We start from the raw sequence: 22,301 nt of genomic DNA, 5'->3' as shown, positions 1-22,301 counted from the left end.
ACAAGAGAGTTTGTGATAAATTTCCTTCTCACACTGTAATGTACGATAAACTGGGTTGACAAAACTACCTTTCAACCTCAAGAGAAGAATGCACCACATTTTCTTTTCTCATCCAAGGCTAGCTAATCGCTTGGTGCACATCAAGGATATTCCAGAAAAAGTATTTTTTCCACATGACAGGACAAGCAGATGCCCAAGTGTTCTATGTACCCTGTTTAATTTATAGATATAATTTAAATTATTTGTGACCATGTTCTATGAGCTTGGCATCTAACCAAGCTAATCTTACATTTAACTAAAAAGTTGTTTAAGTTACTGCAATATTGTACAACATCGTCTAAGTGACCGTCTCTTCGCGCAGGAATGAGAGATCTCGTGGATCTCAGGTGTTGCATGAGAAGTAAGAAGAGTTGGCTAGCCATTTAAAAAATCTAGACAACAGATTTTAAGATTTATCTACTGAAAAAGTATGTGAACTAGCTTACAAATACAGCATGGCTAATGACTTGAGTATTCCACCAAGCTGGTCAAGAAACAAGAAAGCAGGTGAGCCGGTGTTTAAAATGTAGCAACATGTGTCTACTTGGATTAGATCTACGCTAAAAACATCCAAAGTAACTGTGACTAAGAACAAGACAAAGAAAAACTAAGAAAAAAGAGCAAACAGATTCTTCATCAGAGGAAGAAGAGTTAGCCCAATAATTATTGTGTTCTGATGAAGAAAGTCCAGATAAAGATGAAAGTAAAGATGTACCTCCTACTAGGGACAATATTAACATCAATAATCATGTTTTAGTTTGGTACGGAATTGGCTAAGGTTGACTTGCAACAAAATTCACATTACAGTTATTTGGTATCAAAAGACCGTATCAAATATAGATGATCGCTACTTTACAGTTTTGTTTCGACTTGAACTAATCATCTAGTCGTAATCTGATCATGTGACCCATACTTCGTGAATAATTTTTGCAACATATTTTGATTATCACAGGTGACCAACAGGCTCGTCATGTTTACCAGACAATGATATGTACTCCTTCGAGCTAAGGTTAAAAAATTAAATAAATTCTCACGGTAGGTTATAAGTTATCAGTGCTGAAAGTGACGGCATTACAATGACGATGAAATAGACATGTGAGGACAATAGACATGGTTTCATTGAATGCATGAAGTATATTTGTGAAAATATTTCGACGAATGAGGTTGCGTGAAAGTGTAAACAGAAGCCATCTGGTACAACTACGTCCCATTTGAGCCGTTTTGGAAAGAGATTCTAATTTATGGCGGTCTCGTAATGACCGCGATTAACTGTTCGTTTTTGAACTTTTAAGAGTTTGTAAATCCATTTCCACCTATTTTGCAACTACAACACAGCAGAGTAAGACATGGTGAATGTTTTGATAGCAAATAACTGTAATGTGAATTTTGTTGCAAGTCAATCTTTAATGTTTATTATGCAGGAAGAGTCATGAAATGTAATGAAAACTCAGTTACCATCAGTTTCATAAGAAAAGCTGGAAACTGCTTTGTTTATCCAGAGGAGGAAGACGTGCATGATGTTGACTTTGAATCTATAGTTATATTTTTTGGGCAGCCAGTAAACACTGGTGGGACTCTGAGGGTTAGAAATCGAACTACATTCAGAGTAGATTTATCTGCTTACACTGTAAGATAAACTATTCTCAATAACACTGCTGATAGAGACTGTAGGCGACACACTTTTTACTACATTATTTCACGATAATGCTCATACGACTTGCTCCCACATTTTATGTTATAAACTATGTATAATTAGTTCACCATGTTCTGTCTTAGTCATAAGTCAAATTTAGTTAGCCAATTGTCACACTCAATGTTTTAAAACAGTTAAAAGATATCAAATATATATTATGTGCAATCAAATCACATATTTATTGCTATGGCTCACTTTGCCCCATTGGGTGGCTCACCTTGCCTCGGTAGTGGAGCAAAGTGAGCCAGGTGTAAAATGTTGCAAAAACAATAAAATCTCGCGATTGATCCAAAGTGAATCATTACAATTCAAATACAATAATAACAACATGTTAAATTTTTATAGACCAAGTTTAAGCTCAATTCAAGCAGTCACTTATATTTTATTTGAGAAACAAACCAAAATTGGCTTACTGTGCCCCGTCTTCCCCTACAAAACGATAGTGATGAGTGATTACGTTATCTCACGGTGCACAAGACCAAAAACTGTACTAGTTATTGTGTAATAAGCCAAAACGGTCAAATGGTGTAGATGTTGGAGTGTCTGTCTACTGAGCTAAATGTGGTGAGTTCAAATCCCATCTGGTGAAATCCTTTTTTCATAATCTACCTGTCTCTTCAGACAGCCAGACAAGGCTTTGATCATACCGCATTAAGATTATACGGCATACAATTATTATACAATATTATGTAATTATCATACAAGTATTATATAATATTGTGTAATTATCATACAATTATTGTACAATATTATTTATATATTATATAATATTATGTAATTATCATACAACTATTATATAATATTATTCAATTATCATACAATTATTATATAATAGTTACATTATTATACAATTATTACATAATATTACTCAATTATCATACGACTATTATAAAATAATGTAATTATCGTACAATTATAATATAATATTATGTAATTATCGTATAATTATTATATAATACTATGCGATTATCATACAATTATTATATAATATTATGTCATTATCATACAATTATTATATAATACTATGTAATTATCATACAATTATTATATAATTACCACACTGTAATAGCGCGAAGGTCAGAAAAGAATACTATTACTTGAATTTTAACTTAGTTTTCAGCAAACTTGTTGGTGGAAGGTCTGACGGAGAGACAAGCCTATGAATGGTTTTAGACATGGTTTATGACAACGAGGTATCCCTTTCAACCAGAACCATATTCAGGACATACCATTAATGATTCCCGACTCTCTCTCTCCAAACATATGAGGGCAATATCAACCTGTTTATTTGCTAGGTACTCCTCTATTATCTTGATGATTTCCTTGTCGCCGAGCTCAACCGTATGAGAGAGTGTCATGATGAGGGAAGATTAAACTCTCACGAATCGGAAAATTAAAAAATTAGCGCTGTTTCTACATCGAGGCAGCACCATCCTGTAGAGATAGAAGTAACAGTCTGTGTAATAATTTAGTGAGAAGACACTCAGACTTTAGAAAGTCAAGGTAGAAACACTGAAGAAAGATTGTCAGAGGTCAATAACACCTAGGAAAAAATGTTTTTAAATATTTCAGTGTCTTTGGCTGTCATTCATACTCTGTGTAAAACTGCTAGTAGCTTGACTTCACCAACTTACACGTGGTTTGTGCGTATATTTTTTATATGGCTGTTGAATGCAAGAAATATAAGAATTTCTCAAACTAAAACATGTAGACTATTACAATCAACAAGCAACAGACATATCTTTCAAAATAGGAGGTAGATGCTACCTATTCAGACTTGAGATTGGCAAAAATTGTAGCCGAGCCCTTTCAAGTCAGTACCTGAGCCTGTTTCATACTTTGTATCGAACAGATGTCACAGCAAACATAGTACCGTGTATCAAGCCCTTTGCAAAACCAAGCTGAGTTTCAGTAAAGCGATTAAAACTTGTACATGAAAATGTTTCACCCTCGTACATCGTACAGAACTAACGCAAAGGAGATACCAGATATAGAGAAAAACACTGATTCTGGAAAGTGAGAGAATGACCACTATATAGAGTGAATAGAAGATATGAGCTACGAGATCGTACAACAAAAGCGGATGACAAATTATATTTATGATGATGAGAGAGAGTACGAATAAAAATAGCTTACAGCGCCCAGCTTAACATGAATATATATATCAAAACATAAAAAAATCAAAAAACTTGATAACATAAAACCTACAAAAAGAATGTTTGGATCCTTAATAATTATAAGCAACTTACATGAAATAATAAGCAAATATATAAATAATTATACTCAATACAGTTGACTATCGCAATGATACAGCAACCACAATATATTTCCTGAATGACCTTCTACTAACTTAATGTAAATTATGTAAATTTACATATACATATATACATGTACTTTACAGCTTGATCTTATGGCATATATACAGCTAGATAAACGACTATGAATATACGGATTCCGAATAATTATAAGCAACTTACATGAATTAATAAGCAAATATATATATATATAATTATATTCAATACAGTTGACTATCGCAATGATACAGCAACCACAATATATTTCCCGAATGACCTTCTAATAACTTTACATATACATATATACATGTACTTTACAGCTTGATGCTATGGCATATACAAGGCTAGATATTTAAAAGTGACTATGAATATACGGATTCCGAATGATTATAGGCAACTTACATGAAAGGACAAACAAGCCAGTATGCAATCCAGCTAAATACTGTTAAGATTAAATGATTCAACTCCAGCACCATGGTGACCATTGCACGAGTATATAACTATAGAAACCTACGAGAATACGATTATGAACCCCGGGGTGACTAGATCACAACTGATCGAGGGATAATTGACATTCCTCAAACTGGGACAAATTTGCCAAACGATGGAAAGCCATCCAATAACTGTCGCACAATAAGACTAGCTACTAACTAGCCGCGACGAGACACTGCATTAAGAGACCGCCACACAAAATGTACTCAGTGGAAAAACCAAAAACATGACACAGAGGCGTGTAACCAATGTTATTGAACTGAGATGAGGATCACTGCTGGGAAAAACTGATAAAGACCGAGGGCTACGCACAAAGCAACCAATAAATGGCAGATTATTAGGACGGATTCGGCATGAATTTTTAAGCTAGGGTCTGGCTTCACCTGACGGCTAATATGTGTCAGGGTTTAAAACGATATATGACCAATCAGCAAATATGAAAACCTAGAGCAATTGCTATGCTGCCGGAAATATCAAGTATGGGATTTGTCCAACCATCACAGCTGATGCGATGTGAATGTATGGGACATCAATTGAATTGGGAATTCTCTGGCCATTGTAATGAAGAGCTTAGGAATGAAAACATAAAATTACAACTAAATAATGGATATTATTTATCAACACCACTTAATATAAAAGAGAGTAACTGGCTACAACAAATACTAACAGGTATTCAACGAAGTCAGCAACTCTACAGAGTGTCAAGCACAAGGAGAGGGATATCAACAATATAACAGGAGGCAGCCAGAATTAGGACTGTTGAAACATTGTAGCAGTCAGCATACACCAGATCAGCAACAAATAACATCTGTCAATTTATTTTAGCTTCAATTATATTAAGTTTATATGTTTTTCTGCCCTGTACTTCAGTCTCTTACAGCTAGGAGCCTTAACTGTCAAAAAAAGACTCTCTTTGGCATGTTCTCCATCTGGTGTTGACGCAATTTCTATGATTGATTTCTTCCAATTCTGAAGTTCATAATTTTCAATTGACATTTTCTAATTATCGAATCTTTTAATGTCCTTTGGCGTCTTGCTGCTTGTACGTATTATATGCTTATCCTGTGGTCTGGCTACATTCCCTATCGGTATCTTGTTTTCACAGTATTTCCATACAACAACCTTCTCTAGTACTTGAACCAGTAATGATCAATTCAGTTCCCACAAGCTAAGCAAAAGTGTGTAAACTGAATAATATAGTCAAAATAGATTAAAATGACAAAGCACATTCAACACTGATGTCGTGTGTGGATTTGTGTTAGTTTTTAGTTATACATAACGTAAATTCTCCATATCCACCCATGGGTTTTTAAGCAAGAGTTGCATAAATCAGTTATGTAGGCTAAGTGTTTTTTATTTGAGCTTTGTAGAAACATGGTTACTCTACAGTCAATGTGATGGAAATAAAGACATAGTCGCAGATTACCTGCTTTTTCCTGTACTATGGTGGTACTTTTCGGTTGTAAACAACAATTGCAAACGAAATGCGCGCTTCAGCGACCAATCCATTGGTCATGACCCTAGCATTAAGCTATTCTAGGCGTAAGGTGCCGGTGCGTATATCGATATATCATTGATATTCGTACGTTATTGGCTAATAGCCTATAAGCTGCCACGATTACTTATGTTTACGGTGAAAATAACTACATGTATGGACGATTGTTTGCATGAGTGTAAGGATATTACGCTATGCGTTAAAGTCTATCAAAACAATTATTTATTGGAAGGGGTCAGGTATAATTGCAGTGGCTCAAAACCTGGTCAGTTTCTGGGTCGTTTTGTAGGGGCGGAGCTTAATCCGGAAATACAAAAGCTTTAAAGTTAGTCGAACCACTGCAAACGTTTAGTTGTTGATAAATCGAGTAGTTATCTATTCGTTTAACAAAATATCACGTAAGCATCTTTTCCAAGCAAATTTTTAATTACAAATATGAGTTCTTTTAGCAAAATAACATAGAGTATTTACATAGCTGTTTATCGTAGTTTTTTCTTGTTAAGAATAAATGGTAACACGCTCACAAAACGGAAAAAATCTTCTCAAAAATACACCATTAGTTATTCTGTATTCGTTTATATTTGAAAAATAGTTATATATTTTTTTAATATGAATACACTTTTGTAAAGCGGTATTACATAAAATATTGAAAAGTTACGATTATGTTCTGAACAAAGAAAATGCATATTAAAACGGTTGTCCACTTTGTTACCATTCTGAGAGCCTAAAATGATTCTATTTTAATTCACTGTAAATATTAGTATTAGCATCTCGTTAGGCATTGATTGTAAAAATGAAGGCAACAGAAGACATCAGTTTTTTATCTTTACTGTATTTGCTGCAAGCACACACTTTTTTAACAACTAACTTTATATTACTACCAAGTCTCAACTGTAGGACATTTTGAAGCAACGACAGTATGTAGCTACCTAAGGAACAACCATTTAATTGTGTATCTCAAATTTTATTTGAACTTGTTACTACAATGGTGCGCTGTCAGTAGCACCGCCAGGCCTAGGCTGTATCTCATCTGTTTGGTTCACAAAAAGTGTAGGAGAGGAGGCAAGGTAAAGCAAGTTTTTGTAGTCTTCTGCAATGCAGGGCAGTTATATTTTTGGACTAGACAGCCTGCCTGTGATCAGTAGTCCTCAGTAGTCAGAGTCGCTTTCTGCTTGCAATTTGTCTTAAAAAATTAATTGAAATGCACTGCATATTCATATTGCTTCAAGACCTCAGTGGGTCATCATGTATTCATAACTGACTTTTTGTATTCATCATTTCATCTTCTATATAGACCTACCTACAGGCCTCCCGTGCCTGTAGTCGGCAATCATGTCGGTAGGTTATCGAAGCCTCGATAGCTGAATGACATGATCGCTGACGACAGTCAACTTCTACGAGGAGCCTGAGGGCCTACCAAATATATATTTTTAATTGCAGTGCATTTAAGCATTATGCCGCTCCTTCTTGCCTCATTGTTAGACGAGTCTGAGCAAGCTATCAAAGCCCATGAAATCGAATATGGCAACAAGTTTTACACAAACCATGAGGACGGCATATTCAACAAGCATGAAAGACTTTTTGAAGGTAATCTCATATCCTTAAAGCACTTTTTCTTCACTGCCTAATTTGTGATCTTGCGTTAAAAATGAACATTTTATACCTCGGATATTTTAGTGTAATATTGATGTTGAAGTGTAACCTTGATTGTAAAATGTAGGCCTATGCTTGGTTGTTGTGCAATAGAAGTACATGTCAATAGTAGCTTATATGTTTTTATGCTGCAGTTTGATGGAGCCCTTTTTGGTTTATTTTTGTACCATGTGATCTATGACGTCACAGGCCCTACTTGAAGCAGAGTTGACACAATTTTCATCAGTTCACTAGCAACTCACACTGGATACACACCATCTAAGTCTCAGCAATAAAGGATTACTCTCTATAGACACTCAACTTTTAAGCTTAATTTGACGAAGTGGATATTCGGGTATATACAGACATGCAGTGGATTACGATCAAGCTTATAGTGCAGCCTTGATTAGAAGATATACATGGACTTCAGTGTACAAGCATTGGCATGCAATTGAGATGACATTAAAAATCATTGTATATATTAATAACTACAATCAAGCAAGCAATAAATGTATCAAGCATCATATACATGCAGCAGTTAGTTCCCAATTGAGTGTTAGCAATCAAGTAAGGCTAAAAACCTACGACGTCTTCAGCTAATGAATCTAAAAAATCTGTACCATGTTTCTTAATTTTAAAATTTTATCTGCTCTAATTTAGCAAGGTGAAGATATTTGGAGAGGTAAGAACGTCATCCATGACAGTCAAAGCTATTGATGTATGTATGGCGAAGAAAAAGAGTATGGCTGCATGTACGGCCCTGAAAGACAGCAAACCCAGAAGGAAAAGTACAAAGAACAGCGGAGGGTAAGTTACCGGTACACCAAGAATATTTTACTCAGCCTATTATAAGGGATATTTTTGGACAGCAAAACTCGGTCATTGTATGTCCAATATATTTAGACAGGGCTATCCTTCCATGTCTTTGCAAATGCACAGATAGTATAGTATGGATTTTACATAGAGATGATGAATAATATTTATTACTTTTATGGATTTTAAATTGTTTTATTTCTGAAATAGCTATCTTGTAACAAAAGCATGCGTGCACATTTATATTCTTGTAAGCCAAAATCAGAGAATGCAGTAAATCTAAGTCTACACTACTGTGAGGGTTGCGACATGTCTAAGCTGTATTCGATACTTTGCTTTCGGTCTCACAGTACATCAAAGTTCAAAAACATTTTCTCTTCTTTTATTCATCTACACTCTCATAGAAATTTGGTAGAATTGCAAAGAAACACAGACTTGATTGGAATGCTCAGATACCATATCCTTGACCCAATAGCCAGTGAAGTTTACGGCAATCTGTCTCATTTTTCTTGAGAATTTCTCATCGTGAGGCCTCACACATGCGCCAGATAGTATTATATCGCAGTTCACACCTTTGGTTAAACTTGGACGTAATATTTTATTTTACATTGAATATTTCACACCTAAAATTTGCAAAAACAATCATTAAAAGCAAGATAGAATGAAAGCTTATTTTGTAGCTCTGGCAACAAGGCCTTTGTTTGGACTCTTTTGCCAATTTAAATTTAGTTAGATTGTGCCCACAAATATAAATATGCTATACATGTGCATAAATTCATATATGTTGTCACATGGTGTCGATATACATAATTTACGTATTGTTTATATTTTTAGTCACAGAATCCAACAAAGAGACCGCATCCTCAAGACAATACATCTGATAGTAACACGGAGGTACTCACTCACATAACCAGCAATAAAATTTTAGGCAAATCGTGCAATATTAATTATGGTTAAATGTGGAATTTCATTGGTAGGCGAATCTTCAAGCCATTTATAGCCCTAGATTAGTAGCTAGAAAAACGTGAAGTTATAGTAGGATAATGCAGAAGAACCCCTTGTGTAGGCAGGATTAGGTTTCAGAAACAAATTATTTGCTGCCAACTGCGATATTTGTTAAGTTGCCTGTTCACACCCAGCCAAACGTTCAATGCCTCGAGCATTCTGATTTATAGCTCAAGATAAGGAGGAAACGCAGTGCTTGCTCAGGATGGGTAGGAGTAAGAGCAGAGGCTATGTGAGCTTCCATAGATGTGGGGAGCATCTACGAAACGCCACAAACGACAGCATTATAGATGTAACTCAGACACCTGATGTTACTTTCATACCTAACAGTCCGGTGAGTGGTAATATTTAGTAACTCAGTTTTAAAATTAGAACCCTGTTGCATGATGCTTTTGTGTCACTTTAGTGTAAGTGCTCAGTGTCTGAATTGGAGAAAGTTGTGCAGCGATGCTCCCAAGTCTTTGATTCCAGATTTGTAAAGCATATCAAATCGCTGGCATGCGTTTTGCTCCAAATCAAATCACTTAGAAGGGTGACTGCTCAGCTTTCAAATAAAATGAAATTAAAACCATCATCCACTATGTAATTGATGGTTTTAATTTGATTTAATTTACAAACTGGGTAATCCATTTTCATGGTGCTTTAATGCCAATCTCATGATTGGTGATTTGATGTAATGTGCAAATCTCTAATCAGGATTTGGGAGCATCTCTGGAGTTGTTATCAACTCTTTGAGAGATTGATAACAAGGTGCCACAACACCATCCGATTCATAGACTGAGTACTTGGACTAATTTCGCTGTTGTCTTGTACAAGTCAACTCTATGGGCTAAGTCAGTTGAGCAATGTAGGATTGGAGAAGATATATGAAGTCAGGAAATAATTGTGAAATAAAACTACTGTAAAAACAGTAATAAAGTCAGGAACTAGCAAAAGCAGATTTGTCCGGTTCTTTGAGATCGCCAAATTACCTTCCAGCTAATCACAATGTCCAATGTAACTTTCCAATCTACTTCATTAAATTAACAAATAGTATTCTTGTCAAAGTCAAAAATTGTCGCAAATAATGCCACTTGAATACTGCATTCACAGTACATTACAAGTTCAAGGAGATGTAAATACACATGCTATGATTGTTTTTGTTTTAGATCAAGGATCTCCAAGAGGAGTTTGCAGGGAGTAAGAAATGGCAGAGCAAAAATGCTTCCTGAGGCTTTCTAATACAAGCAATATCTAGATAGGCATAGAGCAAGGTTGTTCCCCATAGCTGTTGGTGAACTGGCAATGAAGGGAAGTCACGCCAGATGGCATCTGGCGTGCCCTCTACCTCATTGCCAATTCATCTGCAGCTATAGAGAACAAACTTGTTCTAGATAGGAATACTTTTATATGCAAAATCTCGAACTGTTTCAGCTTGTACTGTGCTCAATTTTGAGTGAATATATTGATCAAATTAAAACATACCTACATACATAAAACATTCAGGATTTTCAACACTGATTTTTTTTTACATAAACCATACTTATATTCACTTATTTTCACATATCTACATGTAGTATATGTAGCCCTTTTCTACTCTGTTATTCTGTTCTCATTTGTGCTTGTTAAAGGCCTTTTATGGCTTTGGTGCTGATGTGGTAGTAATTAAGTTATGTGCAACATTTTCTTTTTATATCAAATAAAGTAAAATTATTAAACTTTACGATTTATCATGATAGATTCGTCCGATAACTAAAACAACCTACTTCCCATCATTGTTCCAGTGGTCCATCACCAGACATTTTGTCATTGCGCATCGACTTTTCAAACAATGTATGTTGTACAACATCAGCAATGCCAATAGACATACATCATGCTGAAGGTTTTGTGTGTGCTGCCCTCTGATTTTCCAGAATTGGCTACATTGTGCTTGTGGAGGTAACGGGAAAGCTGCTAACAATGATGCACAACAATTGCCACATGCATTATTTATATTGGAGCAAGAAAATACATCATCATGCCAACAAAAAGAAAATATTTTTTGCTCAACAAATCAAGAAAATTTTTTTGGTCACACAATGCTGTACATAAATAATAAATATATAAGCAAATTGACAAATGAATACCTACAGAGTGCGGTCATGTTCAAAATCTAAACAAAGTTAGTGGTTGGAGAAGTCGGTGTTTGTAGTAAAGATAAGATAGACTAATGTCTTCTGTTGCCTTTTCACAATCTTTGTCTTACGATACGCTAACATAAATAGTTACACTAAAATGAAATAGAATCTTCTTTAGCTCTCAGAATGGTAGCAAAGTAGACAATTGTTTCAATGTGCATTTTATTTGGTTAGAACATAATCACAAATATTCAATAACTTATATAATACCACGTTACATACATGTAAGTGCAATCATATTACAACGTATGTAAGACATTTTTCATACACACTGTATAAACGAATACAGAATAATTAATGATGTATTTTTGAGAAGATTTTTTTCCGTTTCGTGAGCATGTTACTATTTCGTCTTAACACGACAAAACTACGATAAACAACTATGTGAATACGTTATGCTAGTTTGATGAAAGATCTCATATTTTTAATTAAAGATTTGTCTAAAACGATGTTTATGCTTTATTTTGTTACAAAAAAATAATAAGATTACAGACTCAATTTATAACCGACTAAACATTGGCACTTGCTTAAAACCTCGTCGCTTAGTGCCGACAAAACATTTGCATTTCCGGATTAAGCTCCACCTCTACAAAACGACCCAGAAACTGACCAGGTTTTGAGCCACTGCAATTATACTTGACCATTGGAAGGCATGATAAATGCATAGACCGAGATAGTGACAGGGCTAACAGCAGATGTTGATAGATAAGCATTACATGCCAACAGTCGCGTATTGAAGAAAACTCGCAAGAGTAGGGTGGGGACAACCCCTAGCTCTAGATCTCTGCGCTTTAACCAACGCTACAACCTGCTGAATCCAACAGGAGGGAGCTGAAACCAACTCATTTATGCTCTGCTGAACCCAACAGAGTGCGCTGAACCTAACGCTGCTGACTGTACAACCTGCTGAAACCAACAGGAGGGAGCTGAACCCAACTCGCTTCCGTTCTGCTGAAACCAACAGAGTGCGCTGAAACCAACGCCGTAACCTGTTGAAACCAACAGGAGAGAACACAACTCTTGTAAGGATAATTATTTAATTATCCTATTTATTTGTAGTCATTTTTTGTGAGCTTGCTGTTAGTGCCGATTATAAACGATATTTCTCTAACAATAACGACTTTATTATAGTAATACTAATCATGCATCCAATTCAAAAGTCACACCCAAGCTGAACTGCCTAAAAATTAGTGGCAGTATTTATATTACATAAGCGATTGGCCTAGAGATTGACGGTTATCGTTCAAACCGACCAATCATATCGTCTTGCTGACTGCCGAGTTTCTAAGAATTTTCACATACAGAACAATAAAAAATTATCCCTAGACAATGAGCCATTATAGCATAACAATCTAAACACTAACAAAAAGCCCAGGAAATTCTACATATACTGGGTAGCGAACAGTAAGTGTAAAAAAACATTAAGACATATTTCGATAACGAAAAGGGCTAATTACAAAATCTTATCTCGAGAAAACGTAGAACAAAAACGGAAACAATATTGTTTAAGTAATCTTAAACCACTAACAATTAATTATAACAGAAACTTAGAATATTTTGACATGTAACCATGAACATAAAAAATGTCTTCCAATGAGTGAACGGTAAGAAATAAATTATAGAAGATTGTTCACTGCGTAAAAGCCTTAATAAATGGCGTCTGTTATCTTTTCTAGGTCATTCACTATCCCAGAAGTCTCTTCTCTATATATATATTGGCTACGTCACCTTTTCCCTTTGATCAGTTCACCATGTTTTTCTGCGCCGGGTGTCCAGAGCGCCTTGATGAGCCTGACGTACATGGGACCGATAGCATCCAAATAAGACAACTTTTCGGAGTTATTCCTCCACGGTCTTTTTCATGGCCACCACTCCTTTCATAGAGTTTGTTCTTTAGAATATCTCGCTTTATTTTTACGTTTACAACACTATCCTCCCCTAAAACTTCATTCTGTCCCAGAATGGCATTACTTCTATGGCAGACATCTAAGCGGTAGTCCGGTAGGTGCTGACATAAATTAGTAGGCTGGGTTGGCGGAATAGTGTGATCCCCCAGCTTGGATATCTCTGTGTGATCCTGGAGCAGAGGGACGGGTTGCTCCATCACCTCTGAATCAGGAGGGCGATCCGTTGGCTTAGGCAGTTTTTTTCTGCATATTCTGGTGGTGCTTAGTCTAATATCACTTTCATATTGAATAGGGTTTCCCCCCTTGCACTCCATTTTAAATTTCTGGTTTGTCAGATACTTGCTGATGGTGCAGAGATTAGCATCTCTTGGTTTAAGTTTAGTACTGCATCCTTTCTCCGTGAAGAATGATTTCAATGAAGCTTTGGTTCCGACAGAAAAGGTGGTGGGTTCATCTTTCATATCATCTTGGATTCTCCACTTTTGTAGATAGAGCCTTGTACCTCCTTTATACAAATTGTGCGGCTTTAACTCCTCTACTGGCTTTTCAACCTCAGCTTTCTGTATCGGCCCCAGCCGATATGCTAGCTGATTAATAAGCGGTCTATCTTTCATAACCGAGACTTAATGTTTTACTACTTGGTGGCCACCAACATCACCTTTGCTGGAGCTGAACATTTTCTGATGCTTTATCAGCGGTGTGTTGACTTGCTTTGGTTCCATTTCTGGCAGAGATTGCGTCCAACTGGGTAAATGTTCATTGAAGTGTTTGGAGCATTTAGTTCTATTGCAGTCCTTCTGAAACTGTTCTTGTCTTTCCACAGGCATACAGACGGCTACCTTTCTTCCAGAAGGTAGATGAATAAGTTTATTGCTTGTGTTCATCACACGAATATTGACCTCTTGCTCTGTAGGTTCACACAGCGATGTGACAACCTTCAAGCCCAAAACCTTGTGTAAAGTTTTAATGCAAGCTGGCCCTGGCGTCCACTTTCGACTAAGCCTCGCCAACAATAAGCATTCAGTATTTGGCGAAACAACTATGTTCCTTTTGACCTGCACATTCACCGAAAGGGGTTCTCCGTCCTCGGCGCAGCAGGCAACTTCAGTGCCCTTACAACGTAGCTGCGAATGACGGAAATCCATCTGACATTCTTGATCCTCCAAGAAGTCTAACCCTAGCAGAATGTGATTGTCCACATCAGATACTACAAACTGATGTTGCAGTTGTATCGGTCCCAGTCGAAATTTTAAATTCGTCATGCCTTCAAGCAAAATCTGCTGCCCATTTGCCAATATCCCGCTACCTCGCACAGGTAACAACTTCGAGTAACATGAGCTAAGCAATGTCTCTAGCAATTTCTTCGGAAGTACGGACTTTGTACAACCACTGTCAAGTAACATGACAAATCTTTGTTGGTGAATCCGTACAGGAATGTAGTATGCACTGGTGAGCCAACATGCCTGTATCCTAAGTTTGCCCACATCACAAAGTTCAGGCAGTACGAGCATTAGTTTGCCTGAACTTGGTCGTTTCCCGATGGCTTTGGCTTATGACAGTAACGAGCAACGTGGCCTCTGCCATTGCAGTTGTAGCATCGAACTTCTCTCTGAGGCTGTTGGCTTCTCATTGTCGTCGATGTTAGCTGTGTCATCATTGCTTGCTGTGATGCCGCCATTTGCTTTTGCGTGTCCAACATCTGCTGCATAAACTTACTCTGCATTTCTGCAAAATGTTTGAGCAAAGCTGTTTGACTCATTTGCATTTGCTCTGTCAGTTCTTATTTTAATTGTTGGACATCTTCTAGCTCTACTCGGTGGACATTTGTATCATATTCTACCATATCCTGATACTTCTGATTAGTTTCTACAGCATCAGTCATGGTGCTGGGAGGAGATAAGCGTAGTGTCCAGGCCAGCTGTGAATTAGGCCGAATTGCTGCAATCAACTCACGCTTGGCTTGCTGGTCATGCTGATAGCTATCTAGCTCGAGGAAAGCCTTTTGAACTAACTTCTGTACCTTTTCAGCATAATGATATATGTTGTCCTTTGGCTTTAATTTCATAGATTTTAATATGGCGCTAGCTGTGTCTGTCCTGAGCCCATATTGTGCCTTAAGTTTATGGCAAACTTCTTCATAGGTATTGCCACCAACACCTCTGGTAGCTGGGCCTTTCAATGCCAATGTTAACCGTAGCCTACATTCTTCTTCACTCCACTGATTATGTTTTGCCACTGCTTCAAAACAATGCAAAAACTCTTCCACATCACTTGTGCCATCAAATGAAGGAGCAGGAATAGGCAGCATGGCTACTTTTGCAGGTATGTGCCCTCTTTCCATCATATTAGTGCATAAATCATATGGGCCGTCCTTACTTCTACTCTTGCGCACCATGTTTGAATTTAAAAGGGTTTGAGAGAATTGCTTCACTATTATCCCACCGCTGCCACCAGTGAAGAAAACTCGCAAGAGTAGGGTGGGGACAACCCCTAGCTCTAGATCTCTGCGCTTTAACCAACGCTACAACCTGCTGAATCCAACAGGAGGGAGCTGAAACCAACTCATTTATGCTCTGCTGAACCCAACAGAGTGCGCTGAACCTAACGCTGCTGACTGTACAACCTGCTGAAACCAACAGGAGGGAGCTGAACCCAACTCGCTTCCGTTCTGCTGAAACCAACAGAGTGCGCTGAAACCAACGCCGTAACCTGTTGAAACCAACAGGAGAGAACACAACTCTTGTAAGGATAATTATTTAATTATCCTATTTATTTGTAGTCATTTTGTGTGAGCTTGCTGTTAGTGCCGATTATAAACGATATTTCTCCAACAATAACGACTTTATTATAGTAATACTAATCATGCATCCAATTCAAGAGTCACACCCAAGCTGAACTGCCTAAAAATTAGTGGCAGTATTTATATTACATAAGCGATTGGCCTAGAGATTGACGGTTATCGTTCAAACCGACCAATCATATCGTCTTGCTGACTGCCGAGTTTCTAAGAATTTTCACATACAGAACAATAAAAAATTATCCCTAGACAATGAGCCATTATAGCATAACAATAAAAACACTAACAAAAAGCCCAGGAAATTCTACATATACTGGGTAGCGAACAGTAAGTGTAAAAAAACATTAAGACATATTTCGATAACGAAAAGGGCTAATTACAAAATCTTATCTCGAGAAAACGTAGAACAAAAACGGAAACAATATTGTTTAAGTAATCTTAAACCACTAACAATTAATTATAACAGAAACTTAGAATATTTTGACATGTAACCATGAACATAAAAAATGTCTTCCAATGAGTGAACGGTAAGAAATAAATTATAGAAGATTGTTCACTGCGTAAAAGCCTTAATAAATGGCGTCTGTTATCTTTTCTAGGTCAACCACTATCCCAGAAGTCTCTTCTCTATATATATATATATATTGGCTACGTCACCTTTTCCCTTTGATCAGTTCACCATGTTTTTCTGCGCCGGGTGTCCAGGGCGCCTTGATGAGCCTGACGTCCATGGGACCGATAGCATCCAAATAAGACAACTCTTCGGAGTTATTCCTCCACGGTCTTTTTCATGGCCACCACTCCTTTCATAGAGTTTGTTCTTTAGAATATCTCGCTTTATTTTTACGTTTACAACAGTATTGACACCAGTAGACAGGATGAATGGTTTTGCTCTATGTAAGCCCATGAGGTTTAGACCTGCCATGAAATTGCCTCTATACTTTTACGTGTGCTTTTAGAAGAACAACGTGATGCAAAATTATTTTGCACCCAATCATACATCACTGTTGAATCTGCCAGTTTATTTTAGTTTCAATTATGTTCAGTTTATGTTTTTCTCAGCCCTGTGGCCTGCACTTCATACAGCTAGGAGCCTTGACTGTCAAAATAAAGAGTCGGTGGACCTGTTGATCTTGTAGATGTCTCCATTGGAGTGTGCGATGATGTTGATGATGAGTGATGAGGTACTCAGGTTGTTTGATTAGTGCAGGTGTTAGAGTGTTTGACTACTAAACTGAGTGTCACAAGTGTGAATCCAGTATGAAGCAATATTTTATCCCAACTTCTAACTGTGACTTCAGATAGATGGACATACACACTTTCATTATAACAAAAGCTAGTGGTACCTCGGCAGTCTAGTTTGGTTTGAGAGCATGACAGGAGTGTCAAATAAAAGGGCAGATAATAAGCATATGCACAATAGTTCTAACACATGGAAGGCAATTGGGTTACGCAGTAATTGGTGGGTTGGTCTTGCGGGCTGACAATCACGAGTTCAAATCATTTATGCTGCATTATTTTTTATAGGTCTTATAACCAATATAAATATGTTGACCCCAACATTTGGTGGGATATCAATATCTATTAAGCCCGGTTCCAATATATGCCGCAAAGCACCGGCAACAGCACCGGCAACAGCACTGCAGGCTATCAGAGATGAATTGTGAACCTACACGCCGGGTACCGCCGGTAGTTGCCGGCAGTCAACGCAAGAGTTTAGAGCTATTCAAATTTTGCGAGAGCCGCAGGCAAAACCTTCTCAAAGTGCACTGTACAGGTAAAGGTCAGCATTATCGAAACAGCATAGCGAGCGAACATTCTTTATTCGGTTATTAGCGATGCAGCTTTATGTGAACAGAAGCCACCGGAGCCTAGCGTCGCAAACGATTTGCTGCACATTATTACCGCCGGAGTCTCGCAGCCGATATGGGAAGCAGGCTTTAGGAGCACATGCTTTCTGCAGGCTCGTAATGTAAACATTATTTTAAAGCTAGTTGATTTTCTAAGTTTTGGCAAAGATAAGCAGGTAACAATAGCAAAGCAAATACTTATTAACCAGAGCATATAATAGAGGTGAGTGCTTACAATACGGGCTGTTCTTGCTACTCAACAAGGGTTTCTATATACATGAAGCATCATCAAATTTATCAACAACAATGTGACTGATGGGTATTACTTGTAATATTTACTATAATAAGAACCATGTCTGTCTGTATAAAAGCGCAGGGTTACATTTGAAAAAAGATTATATCACGCAGGATATGAACTCGCAGCGTTCTGCATCAATACCATGTGTGCTTCTTGTTCACCTTCCAGTAGTTTAGAATTATTGAGTATAGATGGTAGAGTAATTGTTTGTATTTTATTGGCACACATGATGATCTCTCATAGCTTACTAGACTGCCAGAGCCCTAGTTATTAATAAGGTAACAAGTTAGTCGGTGTGATCTCCTCCTGAATCCAAGTGACTAACTCTGGAGCTCATTGGTAAGATCTGTTGACTAGGTTTCCAGAATTATTCAATACATTGAAATTGGTTGCTATTCAAATTGATATTGAAATTCAATCATTTTGGTAAACATCTAATATTTAAAGGAACATATGGCAGTTTATGAATTTCTGCATGTGAACCGCAGCTGAACATGACAAGGTCGAATGTATGAACACATGCCAGACACAGTAGGAGAATAGTTGGGTCACCACATTTTTCTTGTAGCAGTGAATGAAAACCAGCTGTTAGTAACTAAAACAGTAGAAATAATTTTATGTCACTTTGGGTTTTCCTATCAATTAATAGTATTCAAGCACTGACTCATTGCAACAGGCTCTAGCCGTGCCCTTTTTGAGGCTAGCAAAACATTAATAACTAAATAAGTAACGTTTTTGTTTTTATAACGATACAGCATCCTGATGGAGTCATCTACTCCTTTTATAAAGAAATTTCAAGGTGAGTGTATGAAATCATAAAGTGCACCTAGTTACCATTTTATTTTTAGTTATAATATTTATATCATCTCCAGTAACTGTTACCGTTTGTGTCCATTCACTAATTCTGGTACTCTCTGGAGCCAGAGGTTTTAGCTAATAGCTAAATACTATACCGTCTTATGGTATATTTTATTTTGTTATATTTCTTGTGCATGCTGTATTATTGTTTTATCAGATAAATTATGTATAAAGTTTTCACCATATTCTTGAATATTAATGTAAGTCATTTTACTTATTTATTTCATTCATTTTATTTATATTAAAGTCTCAGCTCAGAGTATGTTGAATAGTTAAATCCTGATAAATTGTAGTTACATGGTAATCTATAAATATGCTGAATTTCTGACGCCAGAGCAAAGAGGGGCAGTGGGAATACTCCTCATGCATTACTCTCACATGGTATGGAAAAACTCAGTCTAAGTGTAGGGCCATGCAAGCTGCTCACAGGTTTAAATACTTGCCTTCCTTTATAAAGCCGCTGACAGTTACCCTATCAGCTGCTACACCTAGTCTGATGTCAAGGTCAAAGATTAAACATAATATTTTTTTATGTAATTCAAAATTCTTTACAGCAGTCAGCATGCAAAGATCCTGGTCAGCTGTGTGATGTCGGCAGCAGTTCAGCTCTAACCTGAGTCATTGTTAATAACTTATGCTGACCCAGTGACTCTTTTTTAGTTGATTAGCAACCCATTCGTATGTTTGAATAGCAAAATTGTTCAGCCTGTTCAGCTATTGATAGCCTGTTTTCTTTACCCGAGCTATTGAGGGTCTAAATATCTAGTAGTCAGGTGCTGATGATGTATAGAGCAAATCTTGGCTAACATTTGAACAAGCAAGTACCATGTCAAAGTTATACTGCAACATATAGACAAGAGAGTGAGAGATGTAGTAAGAACTTCAACAACACAGTTTAATGGTAGACTTATAGTTGAGGTAAATAATATATTACTTACTCTTTATTCATAGGAATATATGAAAAAAACTGAGCTAGTAATAATATTAGTCACTTTTCTTACATGCATAGAGTTCACTTTTATTATGTTCTACAATCCTTTATATACAGTAGTTCTGTTAAATAAGGAACATTCCAGAAGGAAAGTCATGTGATCAATAAATATTATCATTATATAACTCTGTTGGCTCTTTTATACTACAGTTGAATTGTGAAACCACGCCATGAATATTTACAGTGCGTTTAAATCCTATATTTACATACCAAGATACATACCAAGATAATCTATAGAAACACTAAAATTAATACTACTTGTTTATGTGTATAATACAAAAACAATATATTGTTTTAAGACAGTTTCCGGTATTGGCAATAATATGTTATTACATAATTGTTGCAGATGTGCAGATCATGTACAATGATATATGATCATTAAAGATGTGTGTATCATGGGTATAAATGTATTTTTATAATATATTTTGGATGTTGGAGTCGTTAACATTGAATATTTCACAAAGAATATTTCCATATTTACTATTTACCATTTTTAATATCACCACACGCTCTCAGTATGGAGTGCCTTGGAACGGGAGGATTCTCCAATGAACTAGTAATGAGAGTGCCATCAGTGCTGTTTGATGACACCGATGATTCATCTTTCACTTTTTCTAAAAAAAATGATTGGATTTATTTGTGCTTTCAAGCTACATTACTTATGTTTTCTGGTGAAAGTGAAAGCAGAGGAAAGTCTGGAGGTAAATAATGAAAGTGTTCATAAAAGTAAAAACTAATAAACATGCAAAACTTCAGATTATTTTTTTTGCTGATGGTTACATCATTTCCATCTTTTCCATACACACCTCGGCCTTTCATCTCCTCACTACCATGTGTATTCTCAGCATATTGCATATCTATTGCAAGGTCATCACAGCTTTTTACTTGAGCCTGCGTGGTTTCAGATTCAGAAACTTTCTGGGTATTACGTGCTTTGTCCCTCATTGCATAAGCATCGGCACTTGCTGTGCATGAGCTGTTAGACTCTGCCTGATTAGTGTCGCTAGCTTTCACAACAGAGTCAGTATTATCCCTAGAAGTGAGAACGTTTGATGGTGAGCTCCCCTCTGCACAATTTGATGAGGTTAACTGAGGAATAGCTACATTCCTAGCTAGGCTAGAAAAATCTTCAGAGGCTATAGTATCAGAATTGTCTAGAGTAACCCCTCCATTTATATCATCCTGATCATGACATCCTTGGACACTCCTGGCTGTTTGGATGTCAACATCCCCCTCCTCTAACTGGTAAATAACAAACGGATCTGAGAAAGACCGAGTAATGTCTAACTCATCAGAATCAACAGATGACAGCGCATGTGGTGTAGACTCGACTGCTTCAATCTGTATTTTTCCTCGATTTTCAACAGTGTGAGGAGGTGATTCACTGAGATTAACCACCACCTGAAACGAATTGGCAATACACACTGTCAGCAACAGTCAAATTTCATGTTTGAGATATTTCTTGGCGATCTTATTCCTCTTGCTATGACTACACACAGTGAGCACTGAAGAGAGTACTGGTCAATGAGTGTCAGGTTCATAACTTCCGACTTTTTAGGAAAAAAAACAAACTGCTATCACTTCTAGGGCGCTTTCAGATTCCCTACACGTTGTGGGTATGTGTACATGTATATGGCACATGGGTGGCATTTTATTCCAATTGAATACTCCTTACGACTGCAGAAAAAATATGGTAGTTTTTTCACTTGATTAAGGTACAAAATGTTACGTTACAACCAAGTTGCGTAGCCTCATCAGCATGTGGAATGCATTTATCTCTACGGCCAATTATTGAAAAATATAGCTCAAGATATTCATCAATAGTTTAATGTTTATAGGCTATGCTAACTGCTCTGGTGTAACATCAGGGCAAGCCAGGACTTTCTTTTCAAACAAAGCCTCCACATCAAGCATCTTAATAGGTAAATTTCAGTAGTTTGAACATTCTATTTTGTGCTGCATTTAGTTCGATTTAGATGAA

The 22,301-nt window shown here is 36.8% G+C and overlaps 1 long non-coding RNA gene across 2 annotated transcripts; it reads left to right on the top strand.

The window, feature by feature from the left end:
• The first annotated feature begins 6,337 nt into the window (after positions 1–6,337).
• LOC137410377 (uncharacterized) lies at positions 6,338–11,165 on the top strand. Of its 2 annotated transcripts, none has more exons than XR_010981173.1 (6): positions 6,338–6,411; positions 7,454–7,600; positions 8,306–8,452; positions 9,293–9,352; positions 9,634–9,797; positions 10,612–11,165. It is a non-coding gene; the product is annotated as an uncharacterized lncRNA (long non-coding RNA). The 2 variants fall into 2 exon arrangements; XR_010981174.1 differs by having other exon boundaries at positions 6,371–6,411; positions 7,496–7,600.
• The last annotated feature ends 11,136 nt before the right edge of the window (positions 11,166–22,301 follow it).

The sequence above is a fragment of the Watersipora subatra genome, unplaced genomic scaffold (assembly GCF_963576615.1).
Source record: "Watersipora subatra unplaced genomic scaffold, tzWatSuba1.1 SCAFFOLD_94, whole genome shotgun sequence".
NCBI lineage: Eukaryota > Metazoa > Bryozoa > Gymnolaemata > Cheilostomatida > Watersiporidae > Watersipora > Watersipora subatra.
Note: the sequence above shows the minus strand (reverse complement) of the source record. Positions and strands in the feature narration are given on the sequence as shown.